Source organism: Manis javanica, chromosome 14 (genome assembly GCF_040802235.1).
Source record: "Manis javanica isolate MJ-LG chromosome 14, MJ_LKY, whole genome shotgun sequence".
In the NCBI taxonomy this organism is placed as follows: domain Eukaryota; kingdom Metazoa; phylum Chordata; class Mammalia; order Pholidota; family Manidae; genus Manis; species Manis javanica.
In genome coordinates, this window is record NC_133169.1 from 2,885,090 (window position 1) to 2,910,578 (window position 25,489).

Consider the following 25,489-nt stretch of genomic DNA (forward strand, 5'->3'; position numbering starts at 1 on the left):
CAAATAGCCTGCGCTCAATAATTAAATGTTGAACGGATGAAGAAATCTTGAGCAACTCACCTCCTAGTGTATACATTAGAGCGAAAGATTTGCAAAAACTCTCAGGTGGCAGGACAGGCCGCCTTCAGAAAGTATTCATTTGTTGTATGTCTGTTAGTTCATGGATGTTGTTTGTCCCAAAGATAATAATAATTGCATTTCCATATAGCATAGTTTTTTTTTTTCTGGCAGTAGTTGAGAGTGAGACCATTGTGTACTGTAGCTGCTTCTGGTCTGTGATGTACAAATCTTACCACCCATTGATGCTGTGGTGAAGAATACAAGAGGGACGTCAAAGAATACTTCTGTAAAAAATTTAAAATGTATTTTTATACAAATCTAGAATGAACACAGCAAAGATATATTAAACTCATTAACAAGGGAATCAGCAAGGTGGTAAAGCTGGTGTTGAGCCAGTGGCAAGCTCCTAGCTTGGCACAAAATTTAGAATGTCGAATGCCAGGTTAGAGGCAGACCTGGTTAATATCATACTGGCCAACAGAATAGCTCGGTGGCCGTCCTTTTCCATGGTACAGAAAATTACTGTCTCTGCCTGAGGAGAATGGACAAGTTGTCTTCTAATGTCAGAAAGTCTTGGCCCTGGTGAATAATACAGAGCCACAGAAACAAAGGTGCGTCTGCTAGACAAATTGGTCCCTTTTAGTCTGGTTAGGTGGACCTGCACCATGACATTGAGAGGGCCTTACCCACCCCCTCTTTGCCTTATTTCCAAGTTTTGGCTAATTTATTTTCCAGCGATGTAGACCCAGTTATTCTTGGAGTGATTGTACTTAGTAATTTGGGATTCTTTTTAAAGGAGGGATTTCTGCTGATGAAAAATAGTGCATCCTTATTTTCTAGTCCTCAGATCTGAACACCCCGTATGACATGTTGGGAGATGAGGGTGGATAAATAGTAAGGTGGCTTAACTGGAAATCAAGACTTTGAGACAGGGTGAAGAATGATGCTCAGTGTGAGAGTACAGACTTTGAATTTAATCATTTGTCTTTCTTTTAAAGCCATTTCTTGGTTAAGAAGTTTTTGTTTTGAGGCGTGTGCAGTGCTTGGGATTTCATGTAAGCAGGGAAGTGAAGCGGCTGCCGGCCTAGTTCTAACTTAGCCGGCTCCCCGGGGTTGTGGCTTGGTGGCGGGCCGCGGTCCCCCGTAGGATGAGGTGGTAATGCCTGAGGCTTCCCGTGAGAGACTCGAGCTGTGCCCTCAGGTCTAGCAGAGAGTAAATATGAAACTACCAGAGCGAAAAAAAAGATGAGAAAAATGAGGAAGGAATTGGATTATCTCATAATCCACGTATCACAGTCGGTATTGTTATTCTCATTTAACAGAAAGGAAAGAAGACTGAGAAATACTAACAGATCTGTGCCGTTAATGGCAGCACCACGTTTATTCACCTCCAGAAACGGTTTTATTCTATTTCTATCATTAAAAATGGCACGTCACTGCCAGCAGATGGTGCACAGACCTCCCTGTGTCTGCCCTTGTGTTCCCACCCTAAGTGCTTCTCCTGAACACTGCCAGCGCACAGTGAGCCCCCAGGCTGTGCTCCCCGCCACCTGTGTCGCCTCCCTGCATGCCCTGCATGTTGTGGTCAGTGGCCAACGCCGCCACCCGCCTTCACTGTTCCCAGCACCTCGTCTCCCACCATCTTCTGGGGTCCTTGCGATGATCTTAGGCAGTTGGCTTGGCAGATGTTATCATTGCTGTCTTCCAGATGAGAAAGCTTGGGGCTCAGGTAGATGAAGCCCTTTTCCACAATAGCATGGGGTGGTAAGAGTAAGACATGGACGTTCAGTGGGCATCCTGACTGGAGCCTGGTCCTCTGCACACACTGTCACCCCCCATGCTGCCTGTTCACTCCTACGGGCCCCCAGGCTCCAGAGAGTCCAGTCGGTCTCGTCCACCACCTCTTCTCTCCGTCTCCTTGAATGTTCTGAACGGGAAGACAGTGCTTTTGAAACTGGACGGGTGACAGACACCCCATCTGTAGCACTTGCCTGCAGGGTGAGGGGCCGGCGGCCGACTGCTCCCTCTGCTGTCCGTTCCGGGCAGGGCAGGGGCCCTGATTCCAGTTCCTAAGTCACTCTTAAGAAACCGGTCCTGTGGCCGAATTCCAAGAATCAGCTGGGAAACAAGCTCTGAAAGAATTCATTTTCCCTACTCGTTATGTGTGGCATCACTAGAAAAATGCAGTGTGAGGATTTTGGAAATTCAGATGAAATCAGTGGAAGTAATAAGAATCTTATTTGTAAAACTCTGTATTATTCACGTCACAGAGCTTGGGTTTTAGATTCAGACACATCAAGCGTGTAATCGCAACTCTGCTATTGACCCATTTTCTGACCTTGAGGAAATAACCCCTCTCTTCTGTGGCTTCCGTTTTTCCTTCCCTGAAAAGTAAAAGCGAGTGTGGGCCGGGTGCCCCCCACGGCGGATGCTCAGAGGCAACAGGAAGGGCGGGCAGGGAGCAGAGACAGGGTGGGCGTTAAACATGCCAACCGACGGGCTGCCGCACCGCAGGCCTACATCCAACTTACAACGTTTTTATTTTATTGACTATTTTATGTATCTATCCCAGAATTTTGCTTTTATCTTTTTAGACACATTGATGATAGAAATCAGTGGACTCATCCTTAGAGTTGCCTACCCACTTCCACAGCCGCCGAGGGAAAAGCCCTCCTGCAAAGGAACCATCTCCATCCCTGGGACAAGAGCAAACCAAAGACCACAAATTTTCTTCAGCCTTTTAGCACCTGCTTCCCCCAAGTGGCCCAGGGCAGAGCTGCGGGGCTAGGCGGGGCTTCCTGCTTCAGACGGAGTGTGAGGCCCACTCAAGGGTTGAGTTAATGGCTAGAAACAAGGAGAGGAGTTTGATAAATATACCTTGGCCTAGCCTTCAGATGTTTCCATATCTATAAAAGGGATCAAGGCTAATGAATCCTAAGGGCAAAAGTCCTATAGGAGAGACTAAAAAGATGTTTCAAAGAGAAGTGTACAGAGAGAGGCCATATGGCGTGACAATTACGGTTATAATTCACGGAAACTTCAGAACGTTTACAATCTGATGAAAGCTTAAAGACACCATTAAGTAATAAAAATAGCTGAGTGATGCCATCACAGATCCGTGATCTGTTAGACAGGCTAGACTGGCAAAAGGAATGAGTGCAGCTTGGGTGGATTCTGCTGGAGCTCCGTCTCCGTCTTTGTAGGAAGGAGAACAAGTTGCTGGGTAAATACTTGCCATCTACAGAGTAAGAATCCCCGTGGATTCCTGGGGCCACGCGACACGATTGCTGCCTTTGGAAGGGGAAGAAAAGATAAGGCCCAAACTACAGAACAGAAACCCACATCTGGGAATTCTGAGCCTCTTGTGATGAGGCTTTCTTGGGTCGTGTGCAAGATCTTTTGGGGTGAACTCTTAGAGGGGTGCCAATGGCTAACAGCCAGAGTGTCACCTGTGGGGCGCACCGCGTGGCTGTATGTCCACCAGGAGAAAAGGCAGCGACAGCCACAGCAGCGCTGGCAGTGAACAGCCGCGCACAGCTACCCCCTTCGTCCATGTTCTCTTGTCATTCTTCCGACTCTTTCACAGGACTGTCCTTCTATCCGACGGACAGAAACAACCTCAGGGGCACAGAAAATAATAAAAGTCGTAAAATAACTGGGAAGGGATAAGTTTGGAGTATTTGCCACCTCTTTTTAATACCTTTATTTAATTTTCAGCTGTGTAGCTTAATTTTTAGTAATGCTGTGCTTCGCAACTGCTTACCAAAATTCCCGAACATTTAACCGGCCCCTCCCAGGAGCTGGTAGGAATCCGCTCCAGCACACCACTGGGAGACAACTCGATCGGTTACTGGGTAGCCATGAAAAATGGGTGTCGGAGTTCTCCCAAGTGGATAGATTTGCTAGGCAAGGACAAGTGTGACCAGTATTCAGTAATTCAAGATTGAAGAGAGAAGAGTAAATTACACACTTGAATTCCACTAAAACTGTTAGGTTAGCGGCAATCTAGAGATATTTCTTAAGATTTATCATTGGCTTCTTGAATACACTTTTTGAAAAATAGCTTTATTGAGATACAATTTATATACGGTACAATTCACCCTTTTACGGCCCCGCTGTGGCCGTTCACAGCTCCTTTAACTGGCCGTCTTCAGAGGCTTCTCTCTCCTCGGTGAGAAGACTGAGCGGATGGCCGTGCTGATTTCCTGTCTTCAAGTTTACAACTACTTCAAAGCGGTTTGATTTTATTACATAATAGTACATGCAACAGTCGCTTTTTCAGGACAAACACTTAAAACATTCTCAGCGAAGTGGCTTCCTTGATGAGCCGCCAGCCAGAGGACAGAGCCCTGCGGGATGCGAGGCGCCCGCCGGCGGGGGCAGCTGGGTCGGGGCCCAGTCTGCAGGGAAGGCGCGCCTCGGATCCAGCAGCTCCTGCTGACCGGGTGTCGGACACCGTCTGCCCCGCCCCGCGGCTCGCGGTGGGGACCAAAGAGAAGAACAGGACGCGGGACTAAAGGTCACTGTGGGCTTACACATCAGTGGCTTTCTATGTGTTCTAATCAGTGCACTTACTATGAAGTGCCTGCTTTCCCAGGTGAGGCACTTGTGGCCCAGGGAGAGCGGCTCCCCTGAAGGCGCGCGCCGGCCGGTGGCGACGCGGGCGGGCCAGGCGCGGCCGGGTCCGGTGTCCATGGGCCCGGGGCGGGGCGGGGCCGAGGACCTGCTCGCGGGGACGCAGGGGCCGAGGTGCCGAGCCTGCCGCCAGGGGGCACGCCGGTTGCTCCGGGGCGCGGCGCCCCAGCCTCCTCGGCCCGCTCCGAGCCTGGGGAGGAGCCCTCGCCCGCGGGCTCTTGACGGGCTTGCCCCCGACCCCAGGCCCGGCGCGAGGGCGGCGCGGAGGAGGCGCGGTCTGCACCCGCGCTCACGCCCAGGGGACCCACCCACGGGCCGCGGGCCGCCTGTCTTCATCTCCTTTAGGGACCGGATCAGCCAGCGAGGCCACGGTCGCTGCACGCGGGTCCGAGTGTCCCCCATTTGTGCCTCCTCCCAAGGCGGTAACCAAGGCACTGCTCACTGGAGGGGTTCACTTACTGCCTTCCAGATTTCACCCGCTTATCACAGCAGTTAGTCTGGGAATCAGGCCTGGGATTTTCTTCCTCCGTCTGCTGGGTGTCGGGGGCCCCGGGAAGTAAGGGGAGGAGAGCCGGCCAGGCATCAGAGACGATGAGCCCGGAGTCAGGACTGCCCGCGCGTGCAACTGCTCTGTGCTCTGCGGCTCGGCGCGAGCAGCTCCCGAATGTTTCATCTCCGTCACACGATGATGTGATTCCGTTTTCAGTTAACATAACGGCGCAGTGGACTTGGTGAGTCCCAGCTCATTAAGGGCAGCTTCTGTGGCATATTTAGGACTTACTGTGCTCGTGGCAGAGGGCGGGGTGAAGAGGCCAGAAGAATCCTGCATGTAGATCGAATTTCTGGTCGGTCCACGGGGTATACACACCCACTCACATTCCATGGTCACCTCGCCGAGTGTGATAACGGAGCATGGAAGTATGCACCCCCAAGAGGAGGCCGGGCAAAGGAGGGGCTGTATATGCTCTTCCAAGTGCAGGTCTGGACAACTGGGGGCAAAAATGGAAGCTGCCACATTCTGGAAGCCTTCCTGGACCACCCCTCCCTATCACTGTCTCTTCCTCAGTCTCCCTAGGACGCCGATCGTCTACACCACCCCCAAGGTCCTGCTTGGTTATGTAAACTTTTTGTTATTCTTGGTTTAGGTATATTTATCTCCCTGGTAAACTTGAGAATGGAATCAGGAATTATGTTCCCATTCAATGTTTGAGCACAGTGCTAAGAGCATCTTAGTGCAGCCCCTGCAAACATAGACCTTATATATGCTTTTACACTGTTTAGGAAGAAAGAACGCTTAATCTGATGTTCTAGGCCTGTATTTTTTATATATATATAATACATTATGTATGTAATATATAGTATATATACCAATATATACTAAATAAAAAAAGGACTCAGTGCAAATGAATTTAATATATTATAGCAGATGGAAGTGGGACTTCTTTGGTTGAAAGAAGCCTGCCTGCCTGACTTTCCCCCAGTGACAGCCCTTCCTCTCTGAACAGGGACCATAAAGGCAGTGGTCTTGTCGCGCGCCCCGTCTTCGCCGGCAAGAACAGCACGCAACAACAGCAGGATTCTTCTGCAGAAAGCTTTATTCTTCAGCTCTTTGTGAAACAAATGCATTGGGCAGGACCCAGAGGGGAAGGAGAGGCTTGCTTATATAGTTCTCATGCTCTGACCTGGTTGGTGCGGCTCCATACGCTTCATTAGCATAACAATTTGGTGGGTCTCATTGGTCCTTATGCTAAGGCGCAATTAGCATGTGGTTTAGTGGCGTGGGATGTTTTGTCACTAGGAAGTTCGGGGCTTTCCGGCTGCCCTGCATTGGGCGCCATTTTCTGAGCGCGGCTGCCAACATGGTCTGAAAATCATTGCTTTATAATCCCCATTCTCATAATAATAAGCATTTGTCACATTGTTATGATCATCAAAGCAAAATCATTTGAATTGGTTTAGAAAACTGTGCCTACCTTTATCTTCTTGATAAGCTTGTAGGTAGCGTCATTAAAGCTTTATATCTGCAGGCTCTACCCTTCCTACTTTGAGGACCAAGACTCATCAAGGAGATTAGCTTCATTCAGGTGCTGGCTGGCATGGCCTAGTATTAATCTTGTTGCTAGAGATGAAGGCCTGACATGCTTGGCTGTGTGGCTTTGGAGGCTATACACCGTATAAACTTTATTTGTTTAGATTCTTCTCTCTTTCCTCCAATGTCTCTCCCCAGTTTATCTCCACGGGAGCTAGGTGTCTGCCTCAGTTTACTCACTAGTACATTATTTATTGCTGCCAGGCATGAGCCCTGTTTGACTCCAGTCTACCCAGTTGGAGACTTAATATCCTGTAGCTCTGGCCAGGTGACATCTCTGGGGAAGCAGTTCTCAGCAGTGTGGCCCCGCCAGTGGCTATAATTCTTTAAAAAAAAACAACAAATTCTTGCTGCAAAAAGCAATGCTGTCATGCTTACCACCAGTTTGACTTGGGGTTTCACCTGACACTGGGATTCATGGGGAAGGGTCAGTCTTCCCACTGGGTCAGTTTTTCTGGTCCCCTTACCCTGTTCCCTTCAGGCCTCCTTTGTCTATCTTCACTAGACCACACTGCTACAGTTTTAGCATGTTGAAAACCTGAGCCTCAGAGGTTAAAACTGAAACTGAACATTATATAGCTTAGCAGTTCTCAAAGTCTAGTCCCCCCCTGTGGGTCCTTGAGACCCTGTCGGAGTCTGTGAGGGAAAACCGTTCATAATTATACTGACTTTATTTGCCTGTTTGCACTGATGTCACTAAAGCGATGGCAGGTAAAAGGGCTGGTATCTCAGAGCAGATGAGTGGCCCCAAACCATGCCAGTATGTGTTTGTCCTCACCATGCGTGTGCTGTGAAAAAAGAATAAGAAAAAGACCTGCTAAAAGCCAATTCCACCCAACAGTCACCTTGGTGAATTACGAGTTCTATTAACCTCAACCCTTGAGTCTTTGCAATATTCCGTATAATAGAAGGGGAAGTGTGCCCAAAGTACTTCTCCTGCACTCTGAAATATGATGGTTATTTCTGGGAAAACACAAATGTGCAGTTTAAGGTGTGAGGGGACCTAGTGGCTTTGCTCATGGAACACCAGCTTTATTTGCAAGGATGACTGACATAAAAACGGTGGTTGTTTTGACTTGGGTATTTGACAGACATCTTAAAAAATAGGCAAAGTAAGCCTGGTACTTCAAGGGAAACAACTGGCAGCATGTGTTATCTGTGATGAAATTAGAGCATTTAAGCAAAAATGCAAATATTGGAAAACTAATTTTTTTAAATTTCTTCACAGTGCCAGAAGAGGGAGCTCTCTCTATGTAGGGAAAACTTCCGGGGCTCCATACCTGTTGCTCACTAACTTGACATTGACATGTATTGACTGACTGATTAGCTTCCAATTGATATGGTCATTCTCTGTTACTCTAAGAACAGGATTGAAGGCTGGGAGTTCCTGGGCTGAAATCCCTACGCAAAGCCGAGTCAGTGTGGGGCCTGAGGCCAGCAACTCAGCATATTAGTTTCACTGTTTTTAAGGTGATGAAGAGATATTAAACCTTCCTGCCACCTGAGGGCTGTTATTATACAGGACGATTACTTGGTATTCCAGTTGAACTTTGAAATCAACTCACGGGCAGAGACGGAAAAGCCACAGGCCCAAACGAGATCCAACTCTTGAAGGGTTGGTTTCTTGAGGCACAAGGAAGTCCAGGAGGGATGTTTTAGAGCTTTCAGTATCGGGGTGGAGGAATTTGGTGGTCGGTGCTGTACGTATCAAAAGGGACCATGAGCTCTGGTGGCCAGCTCGAAGAGTGATGGGGAGCAACACTTTAAATGCATCATCATGGTAAAGGAGTTTTATTCCTGTAACTTCCAGATGGAAACCAGTAGGTTCCTCTCTCAGCCTCTGCAAAGACAAGTCCATGCCTTGAGATGCTTCTCTAGAAGACTGAAGCTGGTCTCGGAATGCACAGCCAGTGTGCAGGGGCCTCTGAAGTTCCTGTGAGAAAAGGGGTTCTGGACTGGCATGCTTACTGAAGTAAGATTCTGCTAGTGCATTTCTCTATTAATGGTTATCTGAGGTTATTAACATTTGGCTTTTCAATTTTTTCAGTTTGGTTTATTTAAACAAGAAAGTTGGATTTTATCTCTGTAGTTTTCTAGACTTGGCATTTAGAGAATTATCTCAGTGGAAGATGGCTGTAATCTGTGGGCTATAACAGAGTCCCAGCGACTGAGAATGGAATTAGATGAGGAGAAACCACATATGCACTGAGAGGCGGCAGGCAGTCGTGGGGAAGGGGGAGAAAAATCACAAGTTTTAGATCTTTTTTCTACTTCTGGTTACCAGAAAGTTGCAAGTATGGTCTGGGGGAGGACACACAAGCGGACTAAAACAGTGGCTTTATTTTCTCCTCCTCTGTGTCCGTCTGGCTGACTTCTATAGCTGGTTGAAATCTGGAAGAAGGGGATAATACAGAAAATTAACTCTCTGTTAAGGGGACAGTTGAGAGTTGTTTGAGATGGAGAAATAGCTTGTGTGGTTTGGTTTTGTTTAATCAAATTAAATGTTATTCTATGAATAGATTAATTGAAATGAAACTAAAAAGAGGAATAGAAAATTCAGTAAGTCTTATGATCAATGGAGAGTATATACTGTTTGATAAACTTGATGGAATGAAATTGTGTGTATTTATTTTAGTAAGTAGTGAGCAATGCTTAACTCTTTAGATGTTAAGCCCTGTGTATTTGTTTGGGTTCTCCAGAGAAACAGAATCAACAGGAAAAATTATAGAAATATTGTATCTATGTGTCTGTATTGAGATAGGATGAGCAGGAGACTGGGAGGAATTTCCTCACATAGCAAAGGAGACTGAGGACTCCTAGGATCTGCAGGCGGCGGGCGGGAGAGCGGGTGGGGTTCCAGTCTGAGCCTGAAGGTCTGAGAAAGCAGGTCAGGCAGAGGAGATAGATAGACAGATAGATAGATAGATAGATAGATAGATAGATAGATAGATAGATAGGTAGAAGATAGATGACAGATATAGATACATACATACATACATAGATGCATAGATAGATAGGTATTTCTCCCTTACTTAGCCCTTTTATTCTATTGAGGCTTCCAAGGGACTGGATGAGGCCCATGGTGCAGAGGACAATCTGCTTTACTCAGTCCACCAATTCAAATGTTAATCTCATCCAGAAACACACTCAGAGACACATTAGAATAATGTTTAACCAAATATCCATGTTTAACCAATACCTGCTGGCCCAGTCGAGTGACAAATTAACCATCACAAAAAAAGTCAGCCTAACACTGGATCCCGCAGGTCAGAATAGCATTATTTACAGTGCTGCAGGTGCCAGAAATGCAGGAGAATGGATTGATTTGATAAGTGTACCTGAGGAATTCAGTCACTCTGAGTTCCCTAGGTTATCACAAGGATACTTTTAAGAGCCTAATAAGAGCCCACAACCTTTTATACAAGACATGCAGGCGACATGCAGGCCTTTCAGGAAGGCAGCACATATATGCACACCAGTATTTCCTATATTAATGAAATATTTATGGTGATAACTTAGAAGAACAGACTAGAGTCAGTATAGAGTCAATTGAATTCTTCACATTCAGAGGATGGACAACTGACTCATGTAAGGTCCAAGAACCCCACACTACAATAAAATTTCTAGGTATAATTTGGTTCTCTGAAGGCAAAAAATTCCAGACCTGGTTATCAATAAGGTAGGTTGCATACTAGCTCCTGCCAGCAAAGAAGCGGCTCAGAAACTGATAGGACTGTCTGGGTACTGGAAACAGAACAGACCACACGTGGGGATATTATTAAAACACATTTATGAAATAACTAGGAAGAGTACATAATTTAGAATGACAGAGACTCAAGAGGCAGCTTTATTTATTTGAAAAATGCTGTCAGAACTTTTAGTACATTGGTACCAGCTAATGAGGACTCTAAACATAGACTTTCTATACTCACAAAGGTTTGCAGCCTGGTCACTGAGGACTAAAACACTGCAGGACCCCAAATCTTAGCCAACTGGTTTTATAGACTAAGTACTTCCCATGGCCCAAGATCAGACATTAACCAACCCAAAGGCTTGCCTGGGAACTCTGTCCGAGGCCCTGTGTTACTCAGAGCCACTAACTGAAAATAACCGTTTATACTTAAACTCCAACAGCATATTCTGGAGTGGGTAAGGCAGACCCCTGATAAACACAAACACCGGGGGACCTCTCCTGACCATAAAGTCTGCCATGGAAGTAGTGTTTTTCCAAGTAGACGTATAGCTGGATGGCTGGCGCTCTGCATTCACTGAGGAAATCCAAGCAGTGCCCAAAGCAGACCTGTCAGGATTCCGAGGGGTTGGGCAACGGGGACTGCCCTCGCCCACGACATGCAACAGAACAGATGGATCAGCCTCCGTGGCACAAAGGTACGTGGAAAGGCTGTGGCCTTGAGGGCTAACGATGGTCTGACTGACAGAATCGTTCAGGAATCAGCGCCATGGCTGAACAACCATAAAATGGGTGATTGAACAATGTTAAGGGAAATCAGAATGAGGAATATCTTTTCTCAGACTAATAGCAGTAGCTAATGGAGTAGCTCTTTGATCAGGTAAGTGGTGGGAAAATGACTGGAAAATAGGAAATAAGAGCATATGGGGTGAGGTCATAGTAGAAAATAGTTCAGGCTGACATTTCCATACTCATCACACATGCCTGTGCACATGAGGGGGACAGCTCTGATGTAAACAAATTAAATAACCAGGGAGACAAACTCACTAGGAAAACTAAAGAGGCAAAGAGTCCTAAAATTTATCTTAACGCGATGATTCATGGCTAAGGAGGAAACCTCTTCAAAACGGAGCCATACATAAACAAGAAGGACAGTGGAACACAGAAAGCCTGAACACGTGATACACCAATTGATAGAATCATTGCGTGGGCCTGTCGCCAAAACGTGTGCTGGTACGCACAGCGCTAGAACCAGGTTGGAGAAAAGAGAATGTATATACCTACCAATACCTCCATTTCAAATTAGGCAATGTAAGAATTGCCAAAAGTTTAAAGCTTGGAGGTCACTGATGAATACTCCAGATAAGGTTAAAGCTGACAGACGCTTCCAAATTGTACCAACTGACCACAAAGAGTCCTGGCCCATATCAGAGAATAAACTATAGGCACGCGCCATTGTAGACCCATGTCGGGAATAGGATTACCCTATCCTTGCAGAAAAAATGATCACAAATCAATCTACCATCAGAGCAGTAGAAATATGGATCGCTTGCTATGGTATCCCAAACATCAGAAAAACAGAGCAGGCTCCCCACTTCTCAGGGAACGCAGTGCAAGAACGGGCTGAGGCGTAATGTGGAGTGCCCACTTACCTTACACCCAGCCACCTCTGGATGAACTGGAAGGTGTTAACAGCCTGCCCAAGGAAAAGCATGGTGGCTTACTTACTATCTAGATATGAAAGCTGGGATTGAAATGATGTGGGAGGTGGTATGAGCGCTGAACTGTAGCCTTAGGAAGGATGGGAAGACTCCCGCTGAATTACTAATGCAGGCACCCACAGAGGTAAGAAATAGCACTAGTGACATCCCAGGATCTAAATGAGAAGGGAGAGGATTAATTAAAAAACCATAATGATGTATATACTACTGGGGAAATCATCGCGACCTGCCAGTAATAAAACCAACTGGGTGACTGCAGGCAAAGGTCTGTCACATCACATTAAAGAACACAATGTGATACCTCTATACAAATCTCAGGCATGAAGAATACCATCTTTTACAGTGATAAGCACTAGATGCCTAATATTTAGGGGACTGTGATTCTGGGGGTGATGCTAACTCAGCCAATATTGACAAGAATGGCCACAGTAACTATAGATTTCCTTGAGTGCCACGGCAACAGTAAGAATGAACAATTTAGAGGACACTTTCTTTATTTTGCAGGCATGAAGCCATTCTGCATTTGTGTCCTGATCAGTATCACTAAGTGGGCCGGCGCAGCTGCCTGCTGGCCGCACTGTGTCGCCTACTGCTCGCCGCTGGATGCCGTCCTCATTGTAGCCGAGGACACACCATGACAGCCCCAGTAGTAGCAGCTGTGCCCTCGTCCCGAAGTGGAACGGCCCCTTCTTTAGGTATAAATAGGCTGAAAAATTGATCATTTACTACAGTCCCAATTTACACTGTTTATTTTCTAGTAGGTGACTATGGTTAAGCAGTAGATGCATGGATACTATGTCCATACTTTAAAAGAACAGGGACTCCTTGTAAGGTGTATAGAGGGCACATTAGAAAACTTAGCATATAATACATATCATTATCCTTGGTATGTATTCAGGCTTCTGTCTCACACAACAGCTTTCTACCCCAAGAAAAGGGAACCTACGTCAGTCATGTTGGAATCTGTAATAGTAGCCTGTACCTCGAAATTTAATAACAGAGATTTCAAGCCAGATATGGGTCCCCAAATTGTGCTCAGTTTTACCCACCCTCATTTATGTCCAATTGACAACCTGTGCCAAAAACAGGTTACCTAAAAGGCAAGGAAACTCTTATAGTAGTTGTTGAACTGTAAAGAGGATTAATTGGAGGAACAGTAACAGCCTCTTTTTCTCAATTCCAAACTGATCAAGTCCCATTAAAATAAAAACATTTTAAAACCAAACAATCTCAACGCACACTCAATGGTGGCTTTGTCATGGCTAGGTACACAGATGGGTAAAATTAGCAACATATTACAAAGCATGAATGAATTTCACACCAAAGTAAGTACAGCAATGGAGACTTGACATAGAGCAGCTGGGGAAAATGCTAATAATGAAATACTAAAAGCAGACATAAAAGATGCTTCTCTAACTGTAGATTGTTGATGACAGCAGTGAAGATTCATTCAAATGTGGAAAACTCCTAGAGGAGCTGTAATTGCTGGACGATCCTGGTCACCTGGGGTAACAGACAACCCAACCCAAGTCAAGTCGGTGCCACACATCCTAACGGCTGCGATTACTTGGGCAACTGTGAAATCAGAGTATTGGCACGTAAAGGGGGAAACATGACATTGGGATCCCACACTTTTGTGCTTCCCCAATATCAAAAGGGAGGGTGGAGCCCAAAGGCCATAGAGATCCCCCTTATGACAGAAAGAAAACAGGTTCCTAGGGATATGTTGGTGGAATGGAACCAAAATACCTTGATTATTACTGCCAGATCATTGGGTATACCTATGGCACAAGTATCTATGACAGACTATGGCCTCGTTGCCCCTCGACCAATTACGTGTACTATGGGAAACTGGACCATGAGAGTTTGCACCAAGCCCCATCTCACCCTAACCCATTAGAATCAAGAGAAAACTAAGGAACAGTATGATGCGATGTATAGAAATAGAACAGATAATGAATGTGACAACAGAAGGAAAAAGATATTCAAGGTCAATAAAAGATATAGGAGCTATTAAAATGACTGGAGGAATATTTCACATTAAACCTCCTACAATTAATCAAATAAATATTAATCATACATTAGAAAACTTAAACAAAAGAACAGTTGCAAGATGTTCTAATAAAGTAACTAATAAATCATTTATTATTTATTAATGATAATGTAACAAAGTCAAAATAAGGTGGTAAGAATTGAAAAGAGAATAAAAGCGTTCATTCCCTTAAATAATGACAGCCTTGAACTCTGATGTTGCGGCAATCTAACGCAGGCTTGATAGTTTTATGCAAGCTTATATCCCCTGGAGCTTTTTAAAACTGGTATTTATTTGGAAATGTAATTGTCAAGGAAGTTAAGCTTAGTGGTTTAACAAGCTTAACTTGGTCATTTGTCGACTGGCTATGGTACCATGTTGAAGAGTTGTTATGCTTTTATTGATAATATTAGGAATATCAGTGCTTACAATGGTCATTGAGCTTTGATTTAAAAGGGTGCATCAGAGGAAAAATACTCCCCAAATAAGATGAAGTATTGTGATTAAGACTGTAAGTGATGTGGAATCACAGGGAGGGTTGATATTTTGGTGAACTTAGATTTGTACAGGGTATTAGGCCCTTAATATTAATTAGTATGTGAGTGACTTGAAATCACAGGACATATTGGTCCGATATGATTTCAAATACTTATTTATGACAAAGACAAAAAAAAGTTATTTTTTGAAGTGTTAAAAAACGGAAAGATGGAGAAGGCTCATGTGACAGGTATCTTACCAATGATGATGAGAAAATTCCTGGCTGACTACATTTCTGGAGAAGGTTAAGCTGTAATCGGGTTTAAGCATTAGGCCCTGTCGGGTGACTTAGCCCAGCAGAAGTGACCCCATATTGGGCCTGTGTCTTTCTTTTTAAGAGCTGTTGTTTTGATATCATGTCTTATGTTCTCACCCAGAAGAAGTCCCTAGCTCAGTTGCTGAGGGGCCCCACTGGGGGAATAGCAATAAAAACATTAAAAAACGCTAATGGCTAGAGGACATTTAGCCTACATTTGCCGAGTCTGGAGCACTAGCCGAGAGTCTGGTCCTGGCAGGGCCACACTCTGCTGGCGTGAAGGCTGCTCTGCAAGGCCGTGGGGCCGCCAGCTCCTGCGGTAAAGGCCACTCTCTCCCTGGCAGCGGGGAAGATCATCTGCCCATCAACACCAGGCCCAGACGACTGACCGACCATCCCCAGTCTAAGAAAGGTACCGGGGTGGGGTCCCCTGGCCCAGAAAACCCCGGAGGTGGGTGGGGGCAGGCCCAGCCTCCCCAGGCCTGCAGGGACCCCCCCGGCTGACCGCTGCCTGCCCACTGCACATGCGCTTCCGCGCCGCCCAGGTAGCCCGGAGCCCGTCCCAGGAGGTGTGGGGAAAAGCCTGCCCGGTACGCGGGCAGTTGGAGGCCTCGATCCGGGCCCTGATCTGCGCGACTGCGCGGACAGCCCCCGAGGGCAGAGCTGCCGGGGGCGGGCTGGCCGGCCTGCCCTGGGGAACGGAGGCCCGGCTGGCGCCCCCCAGGCCCCTGGGAGCTGTGACAGCTGCGGAAGCCCCCGGCCCCGAGGCGGCCAGTGCAGGTGGGACTGGGTGCTGCCCAGGGGCTGCCGCCTGGAAAGACTGTCCGGGGCGGGCCCCCTCCGCCCCGCAGGCGCTGGGGTGACGGCGGCCCAGCCTGCGCCAGCTCGCCGAGGCCGCGTCCGGCGGGTGGTGGGACCGCGCTGCGCGGCCGGGGAAGCCGGAGGGCCCGAAGCCAGAGGGCGCGGAAGCCAGGGGCCCGGGAAGCTGCAGGACCTGGGGCCGGGCAGTGGTGGGAGGGGCGCATGCGGCCAGCGGCATGCGCCTGATTCCAAGCCTGACCTACGCAAGTGTCCGTAATCCCGGACCCGCGGCCGGAGGCAGCTGGGCCGCATCACCGGAACGAGTCCAGGCTGGCCGGCTCCCAGGAACACACCGGATCCTCACTACTGTCAAGCCCAGGACCCCGTCAGGCAGCCAGTTCAAATGGGGACTGTCTCCAGGACAAATCTGCCTCGTGAGAAAGTTTTCCGAGAGGGATTTTCCGGCCAGGAGGCTATGAGGAGGTCGGACGGCCTGAGCTCCGCACGCCTGCAGGGTCCGCAGCCTCCCCAGGCTGGCTGACAAGGTACGTCCTGCGCATGCACGGGCCACAAAGTCAGGGTGCCAGGGCCTGGGGCCGGGCAAGTATGGCCAGGTAGAGCTGCCTCATCAGAAAGAAAGATATTGGGTGGCAGGCTCCCTCTGCCCAGCAGGGGAATGCCCCGTTTCCACAGGCCCGGAGGACCCGTGCGGCCCAAGGCCAGCTGATGAGCACGTCTGTGCACGCTCACGCACAGCAGCACACCCGCACACCCGAGCCAGGGTTCGGAGGAGCCCGGGCATGGGATTGGCCTGTTGGGAATACAAGGCATCTGCCTAATTCCAAGCCTTAACCTATACCAACGGGCACATTCCCCCTGAAGGCAGAACTGGTGGAAACTGGACTCCCTTGTCAGGGCACGTCGGGCAGGCTGGCCAGGGTATCCTCAGGAAGGACCCCAGGGTACCTTGTTTGCTGGAGAAATCCGGGACCCCATGGGCAGCCAGTTTATAGCAGGTGCACCGGCAAGATTTTCGCGAGGGTGGGCCCCCTCCACTCTGGAGGCCATTCGGGGGTCAGGGACTAGCTTGACCTCCAGGGGCCTGCAGGGTTCAGGCCTCTCCAGTCGGCCCACTGGCTTGGACTAGGCATGTGTTTTCTAGCAGTCCAGGGTAGCCAGGACCTAGAACAAGGCAAGGGTCAGGAGAGGCCTGCTCACAGGATCCGGCTCTTGTTGGCAAGGCGCATGACTAATCGCAAGCCGGGACGTGCCTGGTGGGCGACGTTCTCTCTGATCGCAGAGCTCCAGCTTCCCCGGCAGCTGCCCCTGGGATGGGCAGGGAGGTCTGGTTGTGGCGTCATCTAGGACACACCTGGAGGTCCCGGATGTGGGAGAAGCCGGTCCAAATGGGGACTGCTGGTTGCCGACTGTAGCAACTGCCTCAAGGAGATTTTTAGGTGGGGTGGGTCCACACTGGGGACTATACTGGGATTGGGGCCAGGCCCCAACAGCCCCATATGCCCAGTACCTGCCAAATGGGTGGGTACTGTGCAAATAAATGGCTGCACAGTTCATGTTACCAGTGATCTGGCAGACACACCCGGGAGTCCTGGTTGCTGGAAAATCTGTGAGCCCTAAAAAAGCATCCAGTCAAATTGGACCTGACTGTTGTCCATTTAATATAAAATGGTGAAAAGCTCTGACATTTTCTGAACAAAAAACTAATCTTGAGGTGATGGTTGCAAGTTTTATTCCAAGAACATTCGGTAATCTTTATTTTGCAAAAGAATTACTTGCATAAGAGAAGTATTAAAGTGGTACTGATTATTTTTAGAACCTTTGAATACCTTTTTATAGAAATGCAGAAGACTATGTGTAATTAAAAAACTATATATAAACAGGAAACTATCCCAAGGATCTGGGTAGTTAAGTTACAGTTGTTCTAAAATAGTCTCTCAGATCATTTTGTTGGTGTGGGAAACTATATAAGAGTATTAAGGGGCCTTGTAGATTAAAAGTTACGTAGTAACTACTACGTAACTAGTGGAGATAAGTCAGGAGGACAAGGGAGCTGTTGGGCAGGGAGGTGCGATGGCAGGAGAAAAAGGCAAGAGGCGAAAGGAGAAACAGGAACGAGTACTGGGTGTGAGTAAGAACAGAGCCGCTAAGTCCCCAGTTCCCAGGGTCGATTCCAGTGTGGCCCTGCAGAGCCTTCCAGCTGTTCTCTCCATGCGTCAGTCTATTTTTCTTTCTGCTGAAAGTGACTTTACTAAAATACCTCCATTTATGCCATTCCACTGCCCTCACTGCCTCCACCTTTAGTGCTGCCCTGTTGCCCTCATTATAAAGCCTAAACTTTGAGCCATTTTCTTCTGGCAGCTTAGTCTCAGCTCACCGTAGAGTGTGCTGGTTGGAATCCTTGAGCACAGGGACCCGGCTTTTATTGTCTTTATGTTCACAAAGGTGGTGGATTCAAACTGCAGTTCTCATGAGGATTTGGATTGCATGTCAAATCTGGTCATTATTGTTGCAAAGAAACCACAGGCCCCTTGGAGGCACTTACATCAAAGCCCATGTCAGTAACCCAAGACTTAATACCTAGTCTAGTTGTTGTTTTAACCATCCCCCCACCGCCCCCACTTCACCCCAAGAATGTTACCTTTAAGCAGCCAAACAGGCATTTCTTGCTCAACACTAGGAGGTAATCCCCTTCTTTGCCTTAGGAGGGCCACCGCGTCTAAAACAATGCAGTCATTGTTAATCGGTTTCTTTTTTTTCCCTGTTTTCTCTCGGCCTTTAAAAACCTTTCCTTTTCTGCCTCTCAGCAGGACTCAGCTGCCCAATTCATGAATGATTCAGTAAGGCCAATTTGATCTTTTAAATTACTCAGTTGAATTTTCATTTTTAAGACTACAATAAAATTGTCATTTGCAACAGTGGGGAATCCCTAGAGGCTAGATTTAAACTCCATAGGGCAGGGGCCAGTTTTGTCTTGTTTACTTCTATAATCCCATGCCTAGCAGATAGTAGGTACTTGAAAATATTTATTGAATGAATATGCTCCTTTGACTTTAATTTTATAGGAGGGATTAGGAAGGGAGAGGGGGGGAGTAGCCTGTCCTCACTGTGTGACCAGCTCTTGAGAATACTTACAGCTTGGTGACTTTCACTTTGGGCTTTGAAATGTTCTCTCTCTCTCTCTGTCAAGTGTGATAAGAAGATCTTCTCAATTGGCTGATGAAATCAGGGCTCCCCACTTCTTCACAGAGCCACATGGTTTTCATTCAGATTGGTTTTACATTTGGTTTTAACAGACTTTATAGGGATATTACTAATTATATACCATGACAGTGAAAGGCAGCCACTAGTAATGGATTTTTGTTAGGCTTTTCCTTGATTTCTAAGTTATTTTACCTTATATATTAAGACGAAGTTTTTTAACATAAAGTTGTATGTAGATCTATTATTAGTCCAATGGCATTGTACTATTTAATTTATAGAAACTGTTTTCCTTTAATTCATTTTTATATGACTTTAAAATGGTAAATCCTGCCTTTTTTGCATATTTGCTTGATACATTATGGACAGTCATTAGTCTTAAACTTTCAAATCATTAGTTTTAGATGTTTCCTTTAAACAACCTGGTGTTGGATTTTGCATTTTAACCCAGTAAGAGAGCTATTTTTTTAATGTGGTAGTTTAAGGCATTTACCTTAATTGATATAATTTGTGTTTCTTGTGTCATCTTGTTGTGTTTTCTTTGCCTTGTGTTTTAAAGTTTTTCCTCATTTTGCTTTATATGCCATGGATTTTTGGGGAGAAGTCATAGATCTTCATTAGTAGCCACATTGACATGTTTCTAAAGTAATTTTAACCTGTATTTTTCAAGGTTTCTTAAAGAGTAAAATTAGACTATTAAATCCTTCTCTTTGTCATCTTGATGCTGTCACTCACCTCACTGTCAGTTGCATGTCAGGGAAAGCCAGGGATCGGCAAGCGGGGAAAGGACAGAAGCAGCAATGGAAACACTGCTTGGACAGCGTAATTTTGCTTTGCCTGTAGTTGTAAAAGCAGAACTGCTGGTCTTCCGTTGTATTGAGAGAATGCTTGATATGTAGACCTTCACTTCATCAAAGTCCTGACCCGAGTGTGCCTGTGGGTTTATACTCTTATCAAAGACTGTTTTCAGGTTGTCTTTTTGGGGGAACATTTTTGCTTTGAAAGTGAAAAAAAGGAGCAATAGCTTAAAAATCAACCCTGATCCATTGAAGTTACCTGGAGACTTTCATTAGGTGGTGGAAACATTGCAGTTAGCAAAGAAATTATGAACTAGGCATTTTATGTGGCTATGAACACCTAAATATAGCTGCAGATATATAAAGGCCTGTTGAGGGTAAGAATCTTAAGTCTCAGATCATCCTCCCGCGATGGAATGTGGCCAGACATCAAAGACCCACAGATTTTATGAGCTCTCTGGGAAAATTTTAAAGGGAGTTTGTAGTTTGACTACTAATACATCAACTTTTAATCATTTGATACCAGACTAATGAACTTTTCTTATCGCATTTATACTGACCATCTCTTAGATACTGCTTTTCTTTTTGATAGTTTTTATTGATTATGAAAGGCACATATTACTAATAGATGTGAAGTAGACATTTATTATATCTTTCAAAGCTCTTTCCAAGAGAAATGAGCAGACACAGACATCTGGGATGGTTTAGATGAGGCCAGCTAGGGGCTAGGCAATAAACTTGCAGAGTTCTATGAGAACGCAGGGTTCTTCAGTTTTGAATAATGATTATAAGAATAGAATCTCAAGCTTATTTGCCCTAGACTGTAAGCATCTTGAGTATGCAGGCCATGTCCTATTCATCTTTGTTACCCACATGAACAGTGCCTGGAATATTGTGGGCCCACAATCGTGAATATTGAAAGAATTGATTGCTTTACAGTTAAACATCCTCTAGCATTTTCTGATCATCTTTTAAGGCCAGCTTTTCTAAAATTACAAAAACCTAGATATAAGGCCACTGAGATTTAACTGACAATTAATTACATTCAGTGGGTTTAAGCTCAGATTTATTTTTAGCTTATTTTTGAAAGGGCCCGCAAGCCAATTATCTCCAATATTTATCTCTAGATTTAAGTCTTACCTTTGTAGTTAGCAAACTGTGCTATGGCAGGAATTTCTATCTGCTTGTGAAATTTGCTTTCTCTTAATTACTTCTTTGACAGCTACCCCTTGAGCTATTAAATATTATGTTACTCAGTCAAAACCATCAAGCAGTGTTTGCAAAGCTCATGGGATTATGGTTGCATACATTTATAGACAGAGGCCTTACCTCTGCGGGAGAGGAAATGACAAGGTAAAAGATCAGGTTAACCTCACAGTGGAATGATGTAAAAAGCTGTCAGTAGTGAAAAGAAATTTTCTTGTCACATCACATAAACACTTAGATTGCTGCATCATTCCAAAGCAGTTTCAAAGCCCTTCCCCTGTGTCAGAGAGGATCCCATATTCACACATTATACGTGGCTGAGAGAGCATTTAAAAAAAATGTGTCCCAAATGTGACTTCATCCACTGGGGTCTCCCTACTGTCACCTGTTTAGTGATTGTAATCCCATTTCTTATAAAACTGCTTTGGGGCCTGGATTTTTTTCATTCACCAAGTAAATGTTTATAAAGCATCTGCTCTGTGGTACTTCTATGTGATGGGGATAAAAAGAAGAAAAGACGTGGTTTCTACCCTCTGTTGGATGGCAGAAAACAGCCTGACAGGACGCGGTGAGATATTCCATGAGGGCGGTGCAGAGACAGGGGCACCTGTTCTAAGTGCCCACCTACCTGCCTCATATAAAGTCAGCTGCTGCCTCCTGGCAGAACCAATCACTTGTCGTAATTCATACTGGGAAATTTAATAAAGTATCCTGAAATTGCTGTGTTCATATAAAACATCACATGGTCCCTTTTTCCAGTTTTTAAGTTTCTTTTATCTGTGGTGCAGAAATAGCCAAATTCAAAAAGTCGTAAGTGTGAAGGACATGCTTCCAACATCATGTTCTCTGTGGGGCTCGCTCTGCATCCAGTAGAAAAGGAATGGAGCAGATGCGAAGGTGAGGCTGTCACTTCCTGCATTTGCAGCATCTTCAGGACATACAGGTCACTGGCTGAGGTGTGGGTCAACTGGGCGAGGGGTGGGTGTTCCCGGGATGCGCACCCACCTCTCTCCCACATCAGGTCCAGTCAGGAAGCCACCCTGGGAGCCGGGAGCAGAAGAAGGAACACAGTGGCATCTGGAGAACACAGAGGCAGCTGGGATGGCGCTTGGAGGAGACGGAGGAAGCATGAGAACCATGTTAGTGAGGAGAGAAGCCATTCCTACGGGGCTGCGTAGCAGAGTTGTAGTAGAAAACATTAGAGGGTGAAGAGGGAAAGATACAGCAGAAGAGGGCCACACTTCACCTTTGAGAAAATGAAAATAGCCCAAGAATTTACTGTAATTCTGTTATCAGAAAGTAGGGTTTCCAAGACCCTGCTGAGTGGAGACTTAGTTTTGGTCTCTGTACTGCATAAGCCAGAACCTGTGTGCAGTACTTAGTGGAGAGATCTGTCCAGCGTTCAGTGCCTCTCTTAGGTGTCCCCTCTTAGCCCCTGGGGCGGGCTCCCAGCGTCCATGTGAGTGTATAACAACTCTGCCCTTTCTGTAAAGCCATAGGTGTTTGGTTTAGGGGTGAGAATTTGACCCAAGTCACTGGGAATTTAGAGCACTTCCCTTCACGTTGCGGGCCCTGTTAACTCAAGCCGGGAAGCTGTGGCAGTCCTCTTGGGCCTCACAGGCTCGGAGCAGGGGATGCTGGTCGGTGCGAAAGGGGGAAGGGTGCAGCTGGCAAGCAGACCCCTGGGAGGCAGAGGGTCCTGCCTGGCTTTCCAGTTTCTGGAGCCAGCCCTTCTTGAGGCGAGACTGTGTGTCTGGCCTGTGTTAGTCCTGCACATTTATCAAAATGTCCTTTCTTTTGCTTAACTGAGCTCTGTACTACAGAGGACCTGAAAAACGTGGCATTCATGATTGGTTTAACTGTACAATAAGCCATATATTCTTATTCTCCAGTGAGAATTCTGCCATTCTCAACTGACCCTGTTGTCTTCACAAAGGCCCGAGATGCCGTCGGTACAGTCCGCTGTCTGGGCCAGTGGGCGCCCATCTGATGCCCAGTCTTGATTTGGGGCCCCGAGTGGGCGAGGAACACTTCCTGCAGAACGCCGCCTCCTCGCTGTCGGTCGGGGTGTGCTGGGTGCTCCATGCCAGCGTCTGTATTTTGAACAGCCCGGTCTTGATGAGCACGTGTAAACGGCTCTGCTACTAAGGCGTCCTTAGTCACACAGTAACAGCTGCTGCCGTTTGTTTGTGCCGGGCACTGTGCTCAGGATTTGCCACAGATGATTTGTTCTCACGACCTCATGAAGGGTGTGCCGTGATGCTCCCCCTCTGACCACAAGCAAACACGCGCAGAGAAGCCAAGTGGGCTGCCCGGTGTGAGCGCCAGAACACAAACCCGGCCCTGTAGGCTCCCGTCTCTGCTGCCGCCGCAGAGGCCCCCGTTTTCTCCAGCTTGGGTGGGAGGTATGCCACAGGGGGTCTCTTAGGTGTCCAGCTGAAATTCGCTCTGGCGCCTGAGCCACCGCACAGGCCGTCTCCTCTTCCTGCTCCGTAGCCGGCGTTTTCTGCCCCAGTGACTGGCTGTAGCCATTGCTTTTCTGTTGCTGAGTTCCATGGGGTGCTTACTGCAGAGATGCAAGGGCACCCCTGGACAGCTGAGAAAGATGAAAGAAATTGCCCTTTGAATCTCCCGTACTCCCCAAACCCAAGACTAAAGACCCCGAGACACAACAAAGGAAATACTCTTATGCAGTCTACATAATCCCCCCAGAAAAGACAGTATCTGTCACGGTCTTTGACATGAACTAAGCTGACCTGATGGCTGGTTCAGCCTCATGCGGGGTCATGGGTGTGACAGCCTGGGATCCTCGACAGATTTTGGTGGCATATATATATATATATATATATATATATATATATATATATATATATATATATATATGTATATGTATATATTTCTTAACCTTGGTTAATAGATGCACTGCTGTTATTTTCCGTTTGTAAATTTGGTTATAGTTTTTCAATATATAAAACTCACATATGGTTCAAAAATTGAAATTCTGTCACAGGGCACACAGAAAGAAGTCTTCCTTTCTTCCCTGTCCCTGTCCACGCATCCTCCCCCTGCTCGCAGATGTGCTCACTTTTATTAGTTCATTAAGTATCCTTCCAAGTATTTAAAAAAATATAAATGCAAACACATGTAAAGGTCGATTCTTATCCTGACCCCTTTCTTACCCGTAAGGCAGTGTATTATTTACACTGTTCTGTACTTTTTTTCTACTTCATGAATATCCTAGATTTCTCTGTATCGGCACATGGGAGGTTACTGTAGGCTTTTCCTGCCAGTCGTATTGTATTCCACTTTGTGGCTGTACCGTATTTATGTACCAGGTATCCTATAGATAGATATTTGGAATTTGAGTTTCTCATCTTTTGAATTATAAACAACGCTTCAGTAAATAACCTTGGTAGGCTTCTTTTAGCTGAAAAATAATTCTTGAGTTTCTATATTGTTGACTGACATTATTTTAACAATGTGGTTACTTTGAATGGACACACATTAAAGCCAGACATAAATCTCTCATATTAACAGATCTTACATTGTTCTAGGAGCAAAACAAATTAAAAAAATATATAGAAACAAAACTATAACGTTAATTTCACCTTATAGTTGTCACTTCAATGAAGCTAAAGCCTCCAATATGAACATGGTATGAACCACTCACTGCAGGGCTTTCGGCAGGATGATACCACTGCTGTGTGACAGTCGAATGTTTTCTCTCTCTTTTTTTTCCCTTTTCTCTTTGAACCACCATAGAAACTTTGGTTAGCCTTCCCTTAGTTGCTCATCACTTACACATTAAATTTTCTTCAGTTGTTCTGGACAATGAAAAACCTGTTCCTGGGGGCACCCATGTAGTCATGAAAAAAATTTGGTTATTGGGCACCCAGATGATCTCAAATATGTTTTTATTGATTTTTTAAAGACCAGCATGTAAATTCTTCTGGAGAAATATACATTCTTTAGAGATTGACCGATGGATTGTGTGGTGAAAATAGCGTCAGTGCCCCAGAGAGGCCCTCGGCGTGGACTTTTCTCGGCTCCATGGTTTTGATCATATTAACACCAAACTGTGAACTGGTAAGGCTGGAGGCATCATCGCCCCAGTCCCCCGGGCCCCCAGGGCTCCCCGTCTGACACCTGCACTGACTTTGCGCTTTACGTATCTGTTTGCACAAGGGCTCCCTGCTTCCCGCAGCCCTCCTGTAAGTTACCTCCCGCCCTGACCTGGGGAGACCAGCATCGGCTAGTCACTGCCATTCTGACTCGCTGGGACCTCCAGTGCTGAGCTGGTCAAGCCCCAGGCAGGGAGTCTAGGCCCAAGTCCCAGTGACCTCAGCGCGCGCACACACACACACACACACACACACACACACACACACACACACACACACACAAATGGGACTGAGAGTACCTAGTAAAAATTAATTGACTCTCCT

At 46.4% G+C, this 25,489-nt stretch overlaps 1 protein-coding gene across 35 annotated transcripts in view; it reads left to right on the forward strand.

The window, feature by feature from the left end:
* Nucleotides 1–25,489, forward strand: part of FAM78B (family with sequence similarity 78 member B) — a 310,016-nt gene that overhangs the window by 8,320 nt on the left and 276,207 nt on the right. For 10 of the 35 annotated variants that reach the window (XR_012124894.1, XR_012124880.1, XR_012124883.1 and 7 more), the window contains 5 exons: nt 2,655–5,426; nt 8,595–8,756; nt 10,919–11,173; nt 12,701–12,891; nt 13,619–15,213. The exons of 2 other annotated variants lie outside the window; for them this stretch is intronic. The gene's annotated coding sequence lies outside the window, so the exon portion shown is untranslated. 23 more of the 35 variants (XR_012124902.1, XR_012124898.1, XR_012124897.1 and 20 more) reach the window with 8 other exon arrangements.